This window comes from Herpailurus yagouaroundi, unplaced genomic scaffold (assembly GCF_014898765.1).
Source record: "Herpailurus yagouaroundi ecotype Mexico unplaced genomic scaffold, PumYag 187, whole genome shotgun sequence".
Taxonomy (NCBI): domain Eukaryota; kingdom Metazoa; phylum Chordata; class Mammalia; order Carnivora; family Felidae; genus Herpailurus; species Herpailurus yagouaroundi.
The window spans coordinates 20,257,295-20,278,917 of NW_024412418.1; the positions used below are offsets into that span (position 1 = coordinate 20,257,295).

The following is a 21,623-nucleotide window of genomic DNA, read 5'->3' on the forward strand; positions in this document are numbered from 1 at the left end:
AAAAAAAAAAAAAAAAAAAAAAAAAAAAAAAAAAGTAAAATAAATAAATAAATAAATAAAAAGTGGGCAGAGGAACAGAAAGTAAAGTAAGAGTTGGGAAGTGTTTATTTGATTTACTAATAATGTTTCTGAGATTTTGTTAAAGGAAGATTTGATGGAGTAGTAAAATTAAAAGTAAAATAATTATATTTAGAATTGAATGGCAAATGAATATTCTGTAAAAGTAGACCATTTTACATTTTAGAAAGCTTTCCTGTGAAGGGGGATAGAGGGAGATGACAAAGGTTTAAGGGAGGAGTTTTGTTAAAGAGAGAAAGAAAATAGGCACTGGAAAATAATTCTAGACAACTGATAAAGCAAAGGACCTGAATGAGATACAAGGAATGGAAATCATAGCATAGGAGAAGGATCAGTTTTTGAAAGGAGGGGGGACAATTCGATGGCTAAGGTGTGTAAAAGAAAAGAAGCTCTTTTCCCTCCTTTCTGCCATTAAATCTTGCAATCCTTAAGATCATTTTGACTTTTTATTCCATATTCTTACTTTTATCCAGTCCCAGGACTTCAGTTACCATTTATATATCAATGATTAACATAAATAGTCCAGAACGCTTCTCTGACTTCCAGAAGTATAAATTCAGGTATTTACTTTACCTGTTTCTTGAAAATCTTAGTGGGACCTCAAACTCATAATGCCCAAGAATGAATTTTCTCTTGTGTTTTGTATCTCCGTAAATGATAGGACCATTTACAGAATTAGTTGCCTAAGACAAGTAACCTCACTTACACTCTGGTCCTCTTTTTTTTTTTTTTTTTTTTTGAATGTTTATTTATTTTGAGAGAGAGATAGAGTGCAAGCAGGGGAGGGGCAGAGAGACAGAGAGAGAGAGAGAAAGGGAGGGAATCCCAAGCAAGCTCCTCAATGTCAGTGAAGAGCCCCATGCAGGGCTCGAACTCACAAACTGTGAGATCATGATCTGTGCCGAAACCAGAGTCTGACGCTTAACTGACTGAGCCACCCAGGTGCCCCACTCAGGTCCTCTTTCAAGCATCATTCTGCCGTATCCATTACATTGCCAACACCTATGGAGTTTACTTTTTCATAGCTTTCTTTTTTTTTTTTAATTTTTTTTTAACGTTTATTTATTTTTGAGACAGAGAGAGACAGAGCATGAACGGGGGAGGGGCAGAGAGAGGGGGAGACACAGAATCGGAAGCAGGCTCCAGGCTCCGAGCCATCAGCCCAGAGCCCGACGCGGGGCTCGAACTCACGGACTGTCTGATCGTGACTTGAGCTGAAGTTGGAGGCTTAACCGACTGAGCCACCCAGGCGCCCCATTTTCATAGCTTTCTAATCCATTCTGGGACATATAGCCCTCATCATGGTTCATCTGCAGTATATTCTCTATTCAAGAGCTATCCTAATCCTTTCTAAATAGAAATCTGATCATATAAAAACAATACTAAGCACTTGCATGTAGTTCCCTTTACTTGCCTCTCTAGGCACATCATTCTGTAAATTTCCTTACTCTCTCTACTCTAGCATTTATTCATTCTCCTGTACTCCACAAGTTTTCTTCCTCCTAAAGGCCACTAGTTAATTTATACTTATCCTTCAAATCTCACTTCAACCTACACATTCTCATTAAAGCCATCTCTCCTTGCTATCAAAATGAAATCAGCTCCTATATACCAACAATGAATGAGTGGAATTGGAAATTGAAAACACAATCTAATTTACATTAGTAGCCAAAAAAATTAAGTACTTAGGCATAAATCTGAAAAAGATATTTATAAGATCTATAAGAGGAAAACTACAAAACTTTGATGAATAAAATTGAAGAAAAACCAAAAAAAATAGATATTCCATGTTTATGGGTATGAAACTCAAGGTCAAGATGTTGGTTCTTCCCAAATTAATCTCTAGATTCAATGCAATCCAAATTAAAATCCCAGGAAATTACTTTATGAATATTGACAAACTGATTTTAAAGTTCTTATGAAGAGGCAAAAGACCAAAAATAGCAAACACAAATAGCAAAATTGGAGGACTGAAACCACATGACTTCAAGATTTACTACAAAGTCATGCTAATTAAGACAGTGTGGAATTGGCAAAAGAATAGACAGATCAGTGGAACAGAATAGAGTACCCAGAAATAAATTCACATAACTACAATCAACTGATCTTTGACAAATGAGTGAAGGTAATATAATGAAGCAAAGATAGTCTTTTCAACAGATGATGCTGGAAGAACATATAAATGGCAAAGAAAATTAGAATCTAGGCACAGACCTTACATCCTTCACAAAAATTAACTCTACTGGATCACATATCTAAACATAAAATGCAAAACTATAGAACTCGTAGAAGATAACATAGGAGAAAACTAGACAATCTTGGGTATATGATACTTTTTTAGATGTGAAACCAAAGATATCCATGAAAGAAGGAATTGATTACCTTGAGTTCATTAAAATTAAAAACTCTTGCTCTTTGAGAGACAATGTCAAGGGAATGAGAAGAAAAGCTACATACTCAAGAAAATATTTGCAAATGATATACCTGGTAAAATATTGTTATCCAGAATATATAAACTCTTTAAAAAAAACTCCATAGTAAACAACCAGATTTAAAAATGGGCCAAAAACCTTATGATACACTTGACCAAAGAAGACATACAGATGACAAAAAGCAAATGAAAGGATGCTTCACATCATATGTCATCAGAGAAATGGAAATTTAAGCAACATTGAGATATTAGTGCATACCTACTAAAGTGGCCAAAATCTGAAACACTGACAACACCAAGTGCTGATGAGAATGTGGAGCAACAGGAACTCTTATACATTGCTGATGAAAATCAAAATTGTACAGCCACTTTGGAAGATAATTTGGAGATTTCTTACAAAACTGAACACGCTCTTACCATATGCTTCAACAGTCATTCACCTAGGCATTTATCCAAAGGAGTTGAAAATATCCACATGCATACTTGCACATGGATGTTTGTTTATAGCAGCTTTATTCATAATTGCCAAAACTTAGAAGCAACCAAGATGTCCTTCATTAAGTGAATGGATGAATAAAATTCTGGACGATGGAATATTATTCAGTGGTAAAAACAAATGAGCTATCAAGCTATGAAAAGACATGGAGGAACCTTAAATGCAAATTACTAAGTGAAAGAAACCAATTTGAAAAAGCTACATACCTAGTCCAACTCTATGAAATTCTGGAAAAGCAAAACTGTGGAGACCATAAAAAGATCAGTGGTTGTCAGAAGTGTTTGGTGGGGAAAGATGAATAAACAGAGCATAGGGGATTTTTAGTGAAAATGTTCCATATAATTGTTGGATATGTCACTATACTTTTGTCCAAACCCATAGAAATGTACAGCACCAAACGTGAATCCTAAGATCAGCTGTGGACTTTGGGTGATTATAATATCTCAATATAGGTTCATCCTTGGTAAAAAAATGTGCTATTTTCTGGTGACTAATATTGATAATAGGGGAGGCTATACATGTGTGGAGTCAAGAGTATATGGAAAATTTCTGTACTTTTCTCTCAATTTTATTGTAACCCTAAAACTTCTTTAATATGAAATTAGCTGTATAAAATTTCAATCTGAGGTTTCCATAAGCAATGTCTATATCATTTTTGTTGCCACATAGTAGGACCATTTTCACAAGGGTTCCAACAAGTTGGTACTCTGAGAAGTCTTCGAGTGCAGTTCTAAAACTGTAGCAACCTATTTAAGGTATATCAGAAAACTTAATGGTCATGGTAAGCAACTAGCATCTTATGACTGAAATGGATACTTCAGTGGCTTTTTGAGACTTAGGGTTCATATTACAACTGTGACTATGAAGGTAAACCATATTAATAGAGATCTTGTAGAGGCTTACTACAAGGTCTGATGGTGTTCTGGCAGCATGATTGAATGAATAAATGTCAAAATCATGTGTGCACAGGGTGAGTTCTTAGCCCCATGTAATCTCTTTTTGCTTCCTTTTAGTACATTCACAAAGAGAAACCATGGTCCTGATTTGCTTTACCTGTTTTTGTACTTTATGTAAATGAAGCCATCACTATTTGACTTCTTTTGTTCAACACTGTATTTGTGAAATGATTGCTATTAATGTGTACAGATGTGGATTATTTATTGCTTTATAGTGATGTGTAGGGATGCCTGGATGGCTCAGCATCCAACTCTTATTTCAGCTCAGGTCATGATCTCATGGTTCATATAAATTCAATCCCTGAATTGGGCTCTGTGCTGTCAGTGCAGAGCCTGCTTGGGATTCTCTCTCTCTCTCTCTCTCTCTCTCTCTCTCTGTCTCTCTGTCCCTCCACCATGCTTGCTACTCTCAAATAAACTTTAAAAAAAATAAAAATTGGGGCACCTGGGTGGCTCAGTTGGTTAAGTGTCCGACTTCGGCTCAGGTCACGATCTCACAGAATGTGAGTTTGAGCCCTGCATTAGGCTCTGTGCTAACAGCTCAGAGCCTGGAGCCTGCTTCGGATTCTGTGTCCCCCTGTCTCTTCTCTGCCCCTACCCTACCTCAGTTGCTCTCTGTCGCTCTATGTCTTTCAAAACTAAAATAAATGTTAAAAAAATTTTTTTAATTAAAAATTAAAAAAATTGTAGTATTGTGTAAATATATCACAATTCATTATTCATTCTACTGTTGAAAGGGATTTGGCTAGTTTGCTGTTTGGGGCCAAATATTTTTCTAACGTGGTTGTACCAATTTACACTCTTACCAGGAATGTTTGAGAATTTCAGTTGTCTGTCATCCTTACCAACACTTAATATTTTCTTTTCACTGTAGCCTTTCTGAAAGGGTTGTGGTATGACATTGTCATTTGGATTTTGACTGATCAAGTTGAGCACCTGTTTGTATGTTTATTGGCCATTTAGATAAACTTCTTGTGTGAAGAGTCTGGTCATGTCTTTGCTAATTTTTTTTTTTTTTTTAAGTATTGTTGGATTGTCTAGATTTTTAGATTCTTTTTATATTTTGGAAAGAAGTCCAGTTTGGAATAAATGTGTTACAAATTTTCTTAGTCTGTGACTTCCTTTTCATATTCTTTTTTTTTTAATGTTTATTTATTTTTGAGAGAGAGGGAGAGACCAAGCTGGAGTGAAGGAGGGGCACAGAGGAGACACAGAATCTGAAGCAGGCTCCAGGCTCTCAGCTGTCAGCACAGAGCCAGACATGGGGCTTGAACTCATGGACTGTGAGATCATGACCTGAGCCAAAGTCAGATGCTTAATTGACTGAGTCACCCAGGTGCCCCTCAAATTTTTCTTTTTTTTTTTTTTAAGATTTTATTTTTTAAGTAATCTTTTCCTGTAACATGGGGCTTTTAACTCACAATGCTGAGATCAAGAGTAGCATGCTCCACAGACTGAGCCAGCCGAGTGCCCTACCTTTTCATATTTTTGTGTTTCATTTTTAGTCAGAATATATTCTGATGTATCAATTTTTTATTTTATGGCTGTTTGCCTACTCCAAGATCTCAAAGATGATCTCAATGTTTTTTCTAGATATTTCTTCTGTAATCTGCTGGAATTGATTTTATTTTTCCTTCGGTGTTAGGTAGGAGTAAAGGTGTATTTGTTTTTCCTGTATAGATAGTTTATTGACCTACTACCATTTATTGAAAAGACAGTTCTTTCCCTGCTATATTGAATCATTACTTTTTCAATAAGTAAAATCACATTGATTAGGTGGATTTTTTTTCTGGCTTCCCCATTTCATTGGTTAGTTTGCGATACTTGTTTTTCAGGATGACTTTTTTCCTTTTTTAACTACTTATACTGTATTGTGCTGAAACTAAATCTGTAAAAATAAGAAACCTTTGTGACAATCTTTTACAACTTTGACTCGTCAGCAAAATCTTTTGGCTTCTATTTAGTCTGTAGAGCCTTCAGATAATTGTTTTTGTATTTGGTCTTGCTTTTATGGTTATCTATGGGAAGAGTTTGTTGTTAAGTGTACTTCACCATACTAGAAGCAGTTCTTACTACGTTTTTAATGACTATAATTGCTAATATTATTTGTGTTTCTTCCTTTTTTCATAGTTAGGATTGCTAGAGATTTTTCATTTTTATTCTTTTCCCAAAAATCCAACTTTTGGGCTTAATTTTTTTTCTGTTTACTTTTTACTATGTCAATTACTGCTTTTTATTTTTATCTTTTTCTACATTTATTAGTTTTGATTTGCTGAGATTTTGGTTTTCCCCCTTGTGATAAAAGCTTAATTCATCGATTTTCTTCCTTTCTTCTTTTCTAATATACTGATTATAGTTAAGAGTGTAATTTCTGTAAATACTGCTTTCGCTGCATCTACAACTTTTAATTTTTTTATGTTTTCATAAGCATTTATTTCAAAATATTTTCAACTTTTTTGGTTTGATTTCCTCACTGACCCATGAATTTTTTTTTTTAATTTTTTTTTTTCAACGTTTATTTATTTTTGGGACAGAGAGAGACAGAGCATGAATGGGGGAGGGGCAGAGAGAGAGGGAGACACAGAATCGGAAACAGGCTCCAGGCTCTGAGCCATCAGTCCAGAGCCTGACGGGGGGCTCGAACTCACGGACCGCGAGATCGTGACCTGGCTGAAGTCGGACGCTTAACCAACTGCGCCACCCAGGCCCCCCTGACCCATGAATTTTTTAGGAAATTTTAAGAATGCCAAAATAACACATTATACTGGATGCAAGGAAAGCAGGTATAATCTGGAACTGTCCAGAGCACATGGGTACTTATGTTCATCCCGCTTTTAGTGGATATTTAAATATAAACAGAAAACTGGGGGAGTTTAAAATTAAAATTTAAAAATCCATTGTATACTCCTATGTTGGAATATTCAGTGTAGTAGGGTAAATGTGTCAGAAGGTAAACATGTTTTAGTTCAAGGAAATTTGTCAAATAAATGTATCTATAAAGGTAAACAAGACATTTTTAGTGGTAAACACTAGAACACTAACAATTTTCAGTGATAAAAGTAAAAGAAATTCTAGAGCAGGATAAACTGGGACTATTCTTCAAGAAAGCCCAAATAAGGAATTGAACAACTGGTGACTGGTGCCAGGAAACACACTCCTTTCGTGTGTTACCTTTGAGGAATCTCATAGGCATAAAACTGTTGTGCTAATCTGAACCCATGTGTTGTTCTAATTGTCCTGGACATTTCTGATGAGGTGTGATGAGTTCATCTTCACTACGAATAATTACGGAAACCCAGGGAAAGGCCACTTATTTAAAACCATTCTATTTGAAGCTTCTTATATCATATCTGATTTTGCATGGAGGGTCTCAAAGACTAGTAAAGCTCCCCTCTAAAGAAATATATAATTCTTGGCCCAATGAGTAGTGTTAACAGAGGGAAATATGTTATTTTGACTACTGTTTTCTAGTTTAAGAATCTGGGTATGAAATAATGTTTATACTTTATATACTGGATATGAAGTTTCTTGCAGTATAAGATGAAAATTAAAATTCGTAGCAAACATTTTCCTTGTTAACTCAGAACTAAATTGGAGCCATCTATTATACAACTTTTTAAAACTTTTTATTCATGACTCGTTCCATATTTTACCTTTCTTTGAATTATATTATCTTAGGAAACACTTTTTTTTATTACTTTCAAGTTTGATAGCATTATTTGCATTCCCTACATTGAATTCTTTTATAATCCCTTCTATATCTGTGATGACATTTACTAACTTATTTGTAATGCTATATATTTGGATTTTCTTTTCTCTGAATAACTTTGAAGCATTATTTTAAAGAAAATTGTAATATTTATTCATTTTTGAGAGACCGAGAGAGACACAGAGCATGTGTGGGGGAGGGGCAGAGAGAGATGGAGACACAGAATCCAAAGCAGGCTCCAGGCTCTGAGCTGTCAGCACAGAGCCTGACCTGGGACTTGAACTCACAGACTGCGAGATCATGACCTGAGCTGAAGTTGGATGCTTAACTGACGGAGCCACCCAGGTGCCCTGAAGAATTATTTAAAAAAAAAAAATGTATATATATATATATACACACACACATATACATATATATTTTTTAAAGGTATTTTCATAGAATGACATCTTAGGTTTATGCATTAATGATTTCCATTTCTAACATTACTAATTTATCTTTTTCTGAATTTAATCTTTCTTCCTGCATCTCTTACCTATATGTTTATTTTTTCAATATAGTACTTTTTAAAGCAATAATTAAAATACAGTTCTAGTAATCTATTGTAGTAATTTCCAAATAAGCCATGTCCAGCAGAATTTCTTCTGTTAATGGAAATGTTCTATGCCTACAGTGTCCAGTACAATAACCATTAAATACATATGGCTATTGGGCACTTGCAGTGTGGTTGACATGACTGAGGAACTGAAGTTTTAATTTTATTATTTAAATTTAAACACTGCATTTGGCTAGTTGCTACTATAATCGACAGCATAGCTATAGATCAAGATTCGACAAATGTTTCTGTAAAAGACCAAATGGTAAATATTTTAGGCTTTGCACACTGTATGGTCCCTGTTGCAACTTAACTCTAGTGTTGTAGTTAGTAGTTAGTAGGAAAGCAGCCACAGAGAACATGTAAACATATAAGCATTCTGTATTACAGTAAAACCTTAATTGCTAAAGTGGTGCTGGCAGGATTTGGCTCGTTGGCCCAAGTTTGACAACTTCTACTCTAGATCAAAGATGTACTTAGTAGTATATATATTTTTTTCTTCTGCTCTGTATTGCCTGGGTCCTTTCCATTATTTTTCCTCGTGTGTGTATGTGTTGGAGAGGACAGAGGAGTCTCTTTTCCTGTACTATTTTGAAAGAGATTATCACCCACACTGGGTTATTACTCTGTATTTCTTCAACTTTTGTTCCAACTTTTCAAGTTTTTCTGTATGTTGCAGGGCGGGGGTGGGGGAGATGGTGGTGGATAGGCATTCTATTTTAAATTTCTTTAAACTATACTCTTTGTTCTTTTAATTCTACTCTTTCATACGCCTCTTGTTTTGTAGGTACAATATCTTATCCAGTTTTTCTGAAGATGTTAATTAGAATTCTTTTTCTTTCTTTTTCCCTCAAACTACCTGTTATCTCTAGAGTTGTTTGTTCTTTTTTTCATCATGGGCCTTTTTCATTCTTGTGGTTTCCTTAAATGTTGGTGATCCTTGGATGTCCATCATGTTAATATATGACCAGTTGAATAATATAGATTATTGGAATAGGTTTTTTTCTTGATTCCATAGCAAATCTTTACCCTAAATGGAATGAATATTTATGGGGAGTTTTTTGGTAGGTAGGTAGGATTTACTTATTAGTGTGCTTTGCTCAGAATAAATAAGCAGACAGGCCAGGCGCTTCTCTAATAACCAGATAAGGAGGATTCTTCCCTAGGTTTCCAGGCACCATATCCGGCAGTTTTTACCTTTTTAAAGTATGCTTATCTCCATAACTGTTGATTCAGCCCACAACCCCTTTGGAATCACAAGAAAAAAAGTCTTATCTTCCCTGAAACATTCTTTGTGTGTGCTTGGCCAGGGGTCAGCGTACTTTTTATGTTTTGTAGGACTTACCATCTCTTTCAGAACTACTCCACTCTGTCATTTCCACCCTGACCTACCTATCACTGTGATTTCATATATTATATCTTATAGAAATTCTTCAAAATCTCTAGTATGTTGATGCTTTTCACCCCCTTTTACTGGCCTGAGGGTCAGCCTATTCTATTCAGGCCTTCAACAGATTGGTTGAGGCATACTCATGTTAGCGAAGGCAATCTGCTTTACTCAGTCTGATAATCTAAATGTTAATCTATTCCAGAAGCACCCTCACAGGAACACCCAGAATATTGTTTGACTAGATATTTTGGTACCCCATAGCCCAGTCAAGTTGACACACAAAATTAGTCATCATAGTCCTGTAACTACTAAGTGGTAGAACTAGGATTCACAACAGAGCTGTCTGATGACAAAAATCCATGCTCTCATTTAGTAGTTGCACTTGTATCCAAACTCAGTGTCTTCCATAAAGGTAGCTCTTTATTTAGGCAATTTATGAAGATTAGCACTAGAAATGAGGCATATTTCCCTTGCTAAAATGGGTTATATATCCATAGTGACTAGGATGGTGAGAAAATGTGATATGAAACAACTGAGACAGTAAGTATAATATATTTAACCCAGAGATGAATAATTTTGAGTTTCCTAAGGCCTGTGTTAATCCGGTGAAAAGGAAATAAGACCCTTTGTTTCTCCAGAGCATAGAAATTTTAATTTCAACTCAGATTAAAGAACTTTTTTATCAGGATTGTCCAGCACTGAAACAAGATCTTTAATAATTTAATGGAAGATTTGCTTTTAAAAATCTTTAGAATTTGATTGAATTTGGCTTCCCAGTGATGGCCCACCCTAAGCCCTGGAACATGTGAACGTTCTTAGATGTCACTTCCCTAATTATGTTTTCACATGGCACAGTTGACCTAAAGATGGGGAACTGACCATGTTGAGCCTGATCTAATCATGAGACTTTCAGGGGAAAAAAAGAATATTCTCCACCTGGTAACAGAAGAGGAAGTTGTAACATGCTGGGTCTGAAGATGAAGACAGCGTGGGAAAAGGAATATAGGAAACCTTAAGGAGATGAGAGATGCCCTCAGCTGGTAACAAGCAAAAAGAGGGAACCTTAGACTATATCTCAGTTGCAAGAAACAGGGTTCTGCCAGCAACCTAGAAGTGGTTGGTGGTGGATTGCTCCTCAGTGACTCCAGAGAAGAGCTCAGTCTGAAATCCTGATATTTGGCCTTGTGATACCCTGAGCAGAGAACCCAATCAAGACTGTCTATATTGGTAATCTGCAGAACTGTAGGGTAATGGATGTTGATTAAAATTTTAAAAAATCTGTAGAATTTTAATGTCATGTCTTACTTTTTATATTTTTCATTCCCCAAATGGAAAGTTAAAAACAAAGTTAAAGGCCATTTTGTATTGTAGGCATCCCTTGGTTTATTTCACTTTATTGTGCTTCACAGATAATGCATTTGTTACAAATTGGAGACTTGTGGCAACCCTGCAATGAGAAAGTCTACTGGCACCATTTTTCCAACAGCATTTGCTCATTTTGTGTCTCTGTTTCACATTTTGGTAGTTCTCACAATATTTCAGCCTTTTTCATTATTATTTGTTATGGTGATCTGTGATCAGTGACCTTTGATGGTACTATTATAATTGTTTGGGACATCACACATTGTGCCCATATAAGACAGTGAATTTAACCAATTAATCTTACGTGTGTTCTGCCTAGTCCCAGCCATTTTCCATCTCTCAATCTCCTTGAGCCACCCTATTCTCTGAGACACAACAATATGAAATGAGGCCAGTTAATAGCCTTACAGTGGCCTCTAAGTACTCTGGTGAAAGGGAAATCCCACATATCTCACTTTACTTATTTTTTTTAAAGATTTTATTTTACTTTTGAGAGAGAGAGAGAGAGCGTGTGTGAGCGTGAGCAAGCGCGGGAGGGGCTGAGGGGAGGAGAGAGAGAATCTTAAGCAGGCTCCACACCTGGCACAGAGCCCGATGCGGGCTTGATCTCAGGACCGTGAGATTACGACCTGAGCTGACACTTAACTGACTGAGCAACCAGGCACCCCTACGTCTCTTACTTTAAATCAAAAGCCAGATATGGAGCTTAGTGAGGAAGGCATGTTGAAAGCCAAGGTATGCTGAAAGCCTAATCTGGGTCAAGGCTCCAACTCTCTTCAATTCTATGAAGGCTGAGAGAGATGAGGAACCTTCAGAAGAAGCTTGAAGCTAGCAGAGGTTGGTTTGTGAGGTTTGAAGAAAGAAGCTGTCTTTATAACATAGAAGTATGTAGTGAAGCAGCAAGAGCTCATGTAGAAGCTGCAACACTATTGAGAAGATCTAGCTAAGATCATTAACAAAGGTGGTCACACTAAACTAGATTTTCAATATAGACCTAGACAAAATAGCCTTCTATTGAAAGAAGATGCCATCTGGGACTTTCATAGGTAGAGAGGAGAAGTCAGTGCCTGGCTTCAAAGCTTCTAAGGACAGGCTGATTCTCTTGTTAGGGGCTAATGCAACTGATGACTTGAAGTTGAAGCCAGTGCTTATTTATCATTCTGAAAATCTGGGGCCCTTAAGAATTATGCTAAATCTATTCAGTCTGTGCTCTATAAAGGGAACACCAAACCCTGGATGACAGCACATTTATTTTACAACATAGTTTACTGAATATTTTAAGTTTAAGGTTTTCTCACAAAAAAAGATTCCTTCAAAGTGTTACTGCTCATTGACAATATATCTGGTCACCCCAGAGCTCTGATGAAGACGTACAATGAGATGAATGTTTTCATGCCTGCTAACACAGCATCCATTCTTCACCCCATGGATCAAGGAGTAATTTCAACTTTCAAGCCTTATTATTTAAGAAATATATTTCATAAGGCTGTAACTGCAATAGATAGTGATTCCTCTGATGGATCTGGGCAAAGTAAACTGAAAGCCTTCTGGAAAGGATTTGCCATTCTAGATGACATTAACAACATTAATGATTCATGGGAAGAGGTCAAAATGTCAACATTAACAAGAGTTTGGAAGAAGTTAATTCCAGCCTTCATGGTTGACTTTGAGGGTTTCAAACCTTCAGAAAGTGACTATGGATGTGGTAAAAATAGCAAGAAAACTAGAATTAGAAGTGGAGCCTGAAGATGCAACTGAATTGCTGCAATCTCATGATAAAACTTGAATGGATGAGGAGTTGCTTCTCTGTCTCTCTCTCTGCCCTTCGCTCTCTCTCAAAAATAAATATTGCTAAAAATCCTTTTTGTGATAAAATTCACTATTTTATTTTTTCTAAGGGTACTATTCAGTGCCACTAAGTGTATTTACAGTGTTGTATAAACATTGTCACTATTTTTGAAACTTTGTCATCATCTCAAACAGAAACTCTTTCCCCATTGAGCAATAACTCCCCATTCCTCCATTGCCCAGCCTCTGGTAACTTTTATTCTACTTCCTGTCTCTATGAGTTTGCATATCTAGGTACCTTATATAAGTGGAATCATATATTATTCTTTATTAGCATTTGCATAATGTTGTTCACTTAGCATAGTGTTTTTCAAAGTTCATTCATCTTGTATCATGCACCAGAACTTCATTTCTTTTTATGGTTGAATAGTATTTCATTGTATGTGTATAGCACATTTTGTTTATCCATGCATTTTTTTGATAGACACTTGGGTTGTTTCCTTTTGCCTATCATGAGTAATACTGAAAAGAACATTGGTGTATAAATATCTGCTAGCGTCCCTGCTATCAGTTTCTTCAGGTGTATCCCTAGGAGTGGAATTTGTTGGATCATATGGTAAATCTAACTTTGTGAGGAACTGCCACAGTGTTTTCCAGAGTGGCTGACCATTTTGTGTTCAGTAATAGTACGTAGGGGTTCCAGTTTCTCTCTGTGCTTAGCAACTTGTGTTGGTTTTTGTTTTTTGGATAATTGCCATCCTAGTGAGTTTGCAGTGGTATCTGATTGTGGTTTTGATTTGCATTTTCCTGATGATTTGTGATGTTAGCATCTTATGTAATCTAGATAGCCTCAGAATTGTCCAAGTCATTTGGTACTGATTTCTTTTTTGCTTAACAGTTCCTTCTCTCTTTCTCTCACATTTTACTATAATACACCTTTAATACTTTGGAAGTCTCCTCAGCCAAATATACAATTCATTCTTAAACATTCTGCTTTTCACTCAATAGAGCACATTTCAGCCAAATTTTCTGCTAATTTATAATGGGGATTGCCTTCCCACCAGTGTCGAATAACATATCCCTCATTTCCTTCTTGAGACTTTACCAGGAGTCCTTTTAATGTTCATATTTCTTTAACATTCTGTTCTTGCCAGTATATGTATTCTCTAAGATGATAGTTTTCTCTGCCATTCTGTCTACTACCTTCTGAACCTTTACCAGAATCTCCTTAACATGTCTATTTCTATGGCAGTCTCATCAAGGCAATCTACCAATGCTCTCTTCAAACTTTTTTAATATTTACGTGTCTGTTAGAGCAACACTCCACTTCTAAATACCAAAATATGTATTAATTTCCTAGGATTTCCATAACAAATTAACACAAACTTGGAGGCTTATAACAACAGAAATTTACTTGGAAACCAAAAGTTCAAAATCAAGGTGTCAGCAGAGCCATGTTTGTCCCAAAGGCACTAGGGGAGAATCCGTCCTTGCTTCTTCTAGTTTATTATGGCTCCTGTTGCTCCTTGTCTTGTGGCAGCATAACGCCAATCTTTGCCTCCATTTTCACATTGTCTTTTCTCCATGTTTCTCTGTGTCCTTTTCTGTCTTGTATGAGAACATTCACATTGGAGTTAGGGCCTACCCTAATCTAGAATGACCTCATATTGATCCTTACCTTAGTTATATGCACAGAGACCCTACATCCCAGTAAGGTCACATTCTAAGATTATTGGTAGACGTGAATTTAGGGCGGAGGGAGGAACACTATTCGACACACTGCGGTCTCATTTTAGGTAATTATATTATAAATGTGTTATATAATCTAATTATAATTTTAAAAACCAACATTTATGATATTATGAAATTATTTTTTAATGTACTAATACCATTAATGTTAATACTCATATTAGTGCTGAATGGGGAAATCATTCTTTTCAGACTTGACGATATATATTAGAAGTAAGGGTTTATTTCATGTATCTTTGCTTTTTAATGAGGATATTATGCACATGTGCATGCACACACATGAATAAAAAGCACTAAAATTCTGTTGACTTACAAAAGTTTATTACTCAGTATCTGTTCATACTAATGTAGTAACATCCTAAATCCCCTCTTTATTAGAATAGTGGAGGTCTCATTGAATGGAATGAGTGCGTGAGATTAAATGTCCTTGACATTTTTCACAGTTTCGAGATTGACTCCAAAATGTTTAGTAAATTCTTCAAATATTTAAATAAATCAGGGGAAAAATATTTCTATAAGTAGCAACAGTATAATTTTATGGAGTTTCCAATTGGGTTATATTGTTAAGATCAAGGACAGTGCCTATAAAAGGGTGTAAGAGTATAATTTAAGCAGATTGTTGCAGAAAAAACTCACTTTTAAGTGTCCTAACATAAAAGGGAAAAAGTTGGTAGGGTCATAAAGAGAGGAGTTTGACAAAACAATAATTGAGATTGAAACAGAAATGTATTAGAAAAGAGAGAGAAGATGGACTGGTAGGAATAAGGAAATATCACAAAAAATGAAATGAATAAATTTTTTTTTAATGTTTATATTTATTTTTGAGACATAGAGCATGAGCGGTGGAGGGGCAGAGAGAGAGGGAGACACAGAATCCGAAGCAGGCTCCAGGCTCTGAGCTGTCAGACCAGAGCCCGACGTGGGGCTCAAACTCGTCAACTGCGAGATCATGACCTGAGCTGAAGTCGGACGCTTAACCGACTGAGCCACCCAGGTGCCCCCAAAATGAAATGTATGAAAGCAAAGGCAAGATATAGGATAAGAGAAAGACTGTAAGGAGGGCAAAATATAAGAAATAATGCCATGAATAGCTTAATAGTAAAGTGTAGAAGATTAATAAAAATTTATCAGTTTCTTTTGGCTTCATTAAAATAATAATTATTAGAGAGTCACTGTAGTCTTAATATCATATACTTAAGGTTTTCATGTTATTTTGCCGGAAGAAAATAGTAGAAACCATTTTATATATTACTTGCTAAATTTTGAATACATGTTATTTATTAGTATTACATTGATATGTGATAGTGTGTATTACATAAATTATATAAAATTATATATATTCCAAGATGAATATTCATGTTATCTTCTTTCAATGGGAAAAATTTGTATTTCAGCATAGACACTGAATTGTTGCATGTGAGCACATATGAAGCAAACTTTAACATCTCAAATAAAAATGGAGTTAAAACTTCATTTTGAAGTATGATTGACATACAGTTTCAGGTGTATATCATACCTATTTGATATTCTTATGTACTGTGAAATGATAAGTGTAGTTATTATCTGTCACCAAAGTTATTACGATATTATTGACCACACTGTATATTATATCCCCATGACTATTTTATAACTGAAAGTTCATTTTATAATGGGAAAATCCCCCCCCTTTTTTTTTCCAGTCATAAGAACTGACATGGAACTATTTTAGTTGGCTGTTAGGCAGATTTGGCATCCAAGACAGTATCAAACATAGTATGTTTTTCATTTGTCACTAAATTTTTAACTGGTCACAGAGTTTTTCTGCAATTATCACGTGCATTGCTTGTATTCAGTAAATATTTGAACTATCAGTTTTAACATATCCACATTATACACTACTTCTCTGCTGCCTTTTCATTGGTAAAATTAACCTCAGATATTCATGCTGGCATGTAGAAATGAATCTTATATCCTGTTACTTGCCAATTCTTTAGAGTTTGATATATTAGAATTGTATATCAACTGTTGTCAACCCTTTTAAGTCCTTGACCACTGTTCTCTCTGGTTTAATATATCATGTCATCCACTTTCTTCTGCTTAAATTTTCTAGTGGATAAAGGACTTCAATATTCTGGGTCTTTTTTAATCATTTTATCCAAAGTATATCATATATTTGAATTCAGTGATCCCACTGAACCACTAAGAGGAATATGTACCTTAAAAACGAGAGACATTTAGTCATATACTAATTTTACATAACGTGGCTGGGGGAATCCTTTACCTAATATAATTTTTATTTCCTGCTTTAGGAATTCTGAAATCGTGGATCACCCATATATACTTTGAGAACATGCTTTAAGTGTTTTTTTTTTTTTTTTTTTTTCTGGAAGCCTTAAACCTGCCCTAAAAATTGAATGTATTGTAGAACAGACCTATGGTAAGTAGTTCTTTTTTCCCCTTTTTCTTCTGTCCAGTTCATGTTCAAGTTAAGTCTTATGAATGTTGTAATGCTGCTCCCTGCTGGACACTGTAATTTTTTAAAGTTGGCACTTAATAGATGGGCAAATAACTGGTTAGCTGGACCCACTGAAGAAGGAACTCCTTGGCTGCATTCATAGAAAAACATCAATATGCAACAAAAGCAACTGTATTAAAATGGGTGATACCATCGTGATTGTGTTGATATCTGGAGTATGATGAAGGGGCTGGTAGTCTTGTTTCTAAATTTCATTGTCCACTTGTTGAGTGGCATCTAAAAGTTATAACAAACATACATCGAAAGATGCTTGTAGATGATCGACCTTTTAGGATTTCCTAAATTGTGTGTATATAATGTTTATAAATGAAGTCAGTTTATTTTTATTCCTTTCATTATTACCTTTTTTGTAATAATTTTAATTCCCTGTATTTTTTGTTTTTCCAAAGGAAATATTTAAAATCGCTCCAGTATAATTTAAATTAGGCATTATTGGATCTATTTTTGAATGAGTCTTCCTATGTTACACTTTGTACAGTAGACTTTAAGTGTAACTTGCTTTGTATATCCATCCTATAATCCAGCTACCATGTTTTCTAGTACACACAGGGAACCATACTTGCCTTACACAGAGTGACATTGGGTTGGACCTCAAGTGTCATGTCTATGTCCTTCCTATCATAAATCCTCACACTGTATGCATACACAGACTCCCAAAATTGGAGCCATATAAAATGTGTGACAGTTAAGAGTGTTTTTCTTCCTACCCATGAGCTAAATAAAATATGATTTTTTTGGAGTGCAGCCTGTATAAAATTATTACTTGGATGTAATGTATATGTTTTTTAAAGTAAGCATGCATTTCATTGAAAAGAAGTAACAGAAACAACATTGAGCTAAGCAAAGATTTAATAGGATAACTAATGCTCTTTAAGGGGCTGGGACTTTTTTTGTAGCCATTGGGAAAGCCTATGAAATCTATTCTTAATTAGGGTTGTGGAGAATTAGGCATAGTAACTTATTTGTTTATTATTATTTTTTTCAACGTTTATTTATTTTTGGGACAGAGAGAGACAGAGCATGAACGGGGGAGGGGCAGAGAGAGAGGGAGACACAGAATCAGAAACAGGCTCCAGGCTCTGAGCCATCAGCCCAGAGCCCGACGCGGGGCTCGAACTCACGGACCGCGAGATCGTGACCTGGCTGAAGTCGGACGCTTAACCGACTGCGCCACCCAGGCGCCCCATTATTTGTTTATTATTAAAATATTGCAATAAAAATTAGAAATGTAGACCAAGAAAATAAAATTGCTAGCAAAAAACGTGAACACTTTTCCTTCTCCATAAGAATATATTATTTCAGAAAATATACCATTTTAAACCTTTTATTATAAAACATACCATCATATAGAAACATAAATGTATAGTAAAAAGAATAAATATAAAGCAGGCAACCATGTAATTGTAGATCATTCCTGGCAGGCCAGAAACTCTTAATGTAATCTTCCTTTTCTTTAGAGGTAACCGATGTCCTGATTTTCATGGTAATTATTTATATATTCTCTCTATAATTTTTATCATTTCTATCTGTATTTCTCAGCAGTATGTTTACTTTTTGTCTCTTTTTAATCATTATGGAATCACATATTTTTTGTAACCAATTTAATATTTTTATTGGAAATGTTTTTGTTATTTAGGAGGAGAAGGGTGTAAAGAATTAGAGATCTCAATGTAAAGTCAAAGAGGACTCGCTGTAGTGTACTGGGGAGCTGAGGGACAGGAGGGGTTCTAAGAAATTTAGTTGTAGCAGCAATTAGAGTGGGATCAGGATGCCTGGGGACAGGCTTTGGCCTTTCATGGTAAGTGAGAGGCTGGAAAGATGGCTAGGAAGGGACAGCATTCTTCAGGAAAGGGTATAGGCTAGGGGTGGAAGGTATTAATGCTGATGGGTCCTATCACAATATGGTCAGAGACTTTGAGGGAAAACAGGTGAGTTATCTAGTGTGCACTGTTTGCAGGACCCCAAACCTGATACTGTCACAGTGCACACGTTGTGTTTCTTGGGACAAGTTTAGGAGCAGAAGCTCAGAGCTCCTTCTCAGCAGGGATGGAGGCCACCCTGTTGCTGCTGCTGCCACTGCTTAGCCTCCTCTACTGAATGGTGAATGATGGAGGAAATTCCCAGCAACATGTGGCCCAGGCCTTGTGACAACATGGAGGTCCAACTGAAGGAGCTCCCTGAGTACTTTCTTTGGGCCAAGTCCTTTAGAGTCAGCTTGTGGAGTAGAGCCTGTAGAATGCGGCTTTGATGTCAGGCTGCCAAAGAAGTCCCAAGGGTTTTGCTTGTATACACTGAAAGTGATGAGGGTGATGTCCTTTCTGTGCTTGGGGTTCTTCTGGCCCAGCCCATATGACAGTACCCATTTCTGCTGGGGTCCAGCTTTCCCCAAACTCCAGCACCATCAGGCCTGTGTCTTCTTCCAGCAGCTGGAAGAAGTCCTTGCTCTCCATGGAGGTCCCATCCTCCTCTAGCACCTGTGTTAGCATTCCTGTCAGCTGTAGGGTCTCCATCACCTTGTCTAGCAGTTCTTGGCAGCTGGCACCTTTGATCACAGAGAAAGAAAGGTGGCTGGGGGTAGTGGAGCTGAGATCCGGACCCTATGACCAAACTCAGAGCTCATATTAGATACTTACCTAAGACTGGTGACTATGACTGCCTTCGTGCTTTCCTTCAGGTTGGTGCTTACCTGCTACCATATGATGCTGGAATGGCTGTGGGGTGTTCAGTGGGGTCCCAGGCAGCATGGGATATGGGTGGGTCAGTTGGTAAGCACCATTGTCTGAAATCATATGCATTTTTTTTTTCCTTTACTTAGCATTACAATTTGGAGATCATCTATATAGTTGCATGTAATATTCATTCCTTTTCATTATTATATATTATTCCTTTGGAATGACTATGACAGGATTCATTCATGCTGTTGTTGGTGGATAGTGTTTGGCTATTATAAATGACATTGCCACGAGCGTTCTTTTACATATATGTTGTTTTTTTATCGGTGTGAAGTGGAAAAGTCATATATTTTCAGGTTAAAGATAATTGACTATATGGCATTTTAAATTAATTTAAATGATTACATGAGAAATTTATTATATTCTGAGAGTAACACATAATAAACATTGGAAAAGATTCTGAAATGATTATAATTTCTTTTACTCTAGGCCTTAGATGTACAGTAAAGTGGCATATAGTTTGTGATGGTATCAAAATAGTATGCATATAGATGTTTAGACATAGTAAAGAAATAGATTTAAGACTTAAGGTAGTAGCTCTTTGGTTTACTTTATTAGTGCATTCAGTCTGTTAACTATCGTGTCATATTTTGTATAACTTCTTCACTTTACTGAAGAAGAAACTAAGGAAGGCTAGAGAGATTGAGTCACATGGACAAGGTCATGTAGCAAGTTGGAGCTAGAAACCAGATCAACCTGTCTACTTGGCAGTCACAACTTAAAACAAAGTAAAAAGTGAAATCAGGATATCTTCTTGAGTGTGTACAGCCATTTAAGTGGAAAATTTGCCTGACTAGCTTTCAGAAATCATCAGATGTTCTTTTGACTATTCACCAAGAATTGGCTTAGCCTAGAGAGTTCCATGTTTGAAGCCCCCCAAATGTTACCACACTTTATCATAGATCATTTTCTAAAAGACAGCTATAGTATATCCTAATTTTGAGAATTTTATTTTGAGCAATCCCTCATTACTTAGGCTATTATTAACAAGTAGTATATTTCTCATCTGTTTGTTTTGTAGATAAATGAATCTTATCCTTTTATGTGCCAAAACTTTTTTTGTATGAACATTTTTACATAATGTTTCTAAAATTTAAAGTTTACCCATCTGTTTTCTTAAACAGTACAAATGGAGTATAATTTAAGGTTTGTTTGTTTGTTTGTTTTTATGGCTCAGAATTGTCATTGTAAACATCAGTCACTTCACAGAATTTATGTGATTTCCCTAGAGACTTTTGCTGCATAGGACTGTTCTCCTAAATTGTCCTAGACTGATAGGCTTTTATGTCCCATGTGATACTTGTGATGTGTGATGTTTTGTTTTACCTTTGTTAGGTAATTCTTGTTTCTTGGCTTTCTGTTCATTATATTGACTCTAATGTTAAAATCAACATTGTTTGGGTAAGAGCTTAAGTATGGTTCTGCCATCTACTGACTAAGGGCACAGAAGGTGTGGCAGCTTTTTAAAATTTATTTTGGGTTCATCAACTAGATTCGCCACTTTGTTTCGGAGTTCTGAGATAACCTGATGGCTGATTTCTGAACAATTGAAATGCAACATAGATTACAAATACCGGTGTGTCCTTATTTGGGGGATTAAAATTATCGTGTACACATTTTCTTATAAAACAGTAATATTGAAACAATTTGCTTAAGGACTCCTTCAAATGGGAAGTCCAATGGGCCTAAGTGGGCATTTTCTAATTATAAAATATTTGATAGGATGGACATTGAAATAAAAAGTGTATTAGTTGACACTGCCATTTGAAAATGGCAGTCATAAAAATTAAACCACCTTTGAAATGATAGCTTTTTAAAGGACAAT

The 21,623-nt window shown here is 35.9% G+C and overlaps 1 protein-coding gene and 1 pseudogene across 8 annotated transcripts in view; one reads left to right on the top strand and one right to left on the bottom strand.

Moving 5' to 3' along the window:
* Positions 1 to 21,623, top strand: part of IMMP1L (inner mitochondrial membrane peptidase subunit 1) — an 83,011-nt gene that overhangs the window by 3,604 nt on the left and 57,784 nt on the right. For 2 of the 8 annotated variants that reach the window (XM_040495543.1, XM_040495545.1), the window contains exon 2: positions 16,840 to 16,967. The exons of 4 other annotated variants lie outside the window; for them this stretch is intronic. The gene's annotated coding sequence lies outside the window, so the exon portion shown is untranslated. Of the gene's footprint in view, positions 1 to 425; positions 449 to 16,839; positions 16,968 to 21,623 lie in introns of those variants that run through there. 2 more of the 8 variants (XM_040495548.1, XM_040495549.1) reach the window with 2 other exon arrangements.
* Positions 18,377 to 21,163, bottom strand: LOC121043739 (cell death activator CIDE-B-like; annotated as a pseudogene).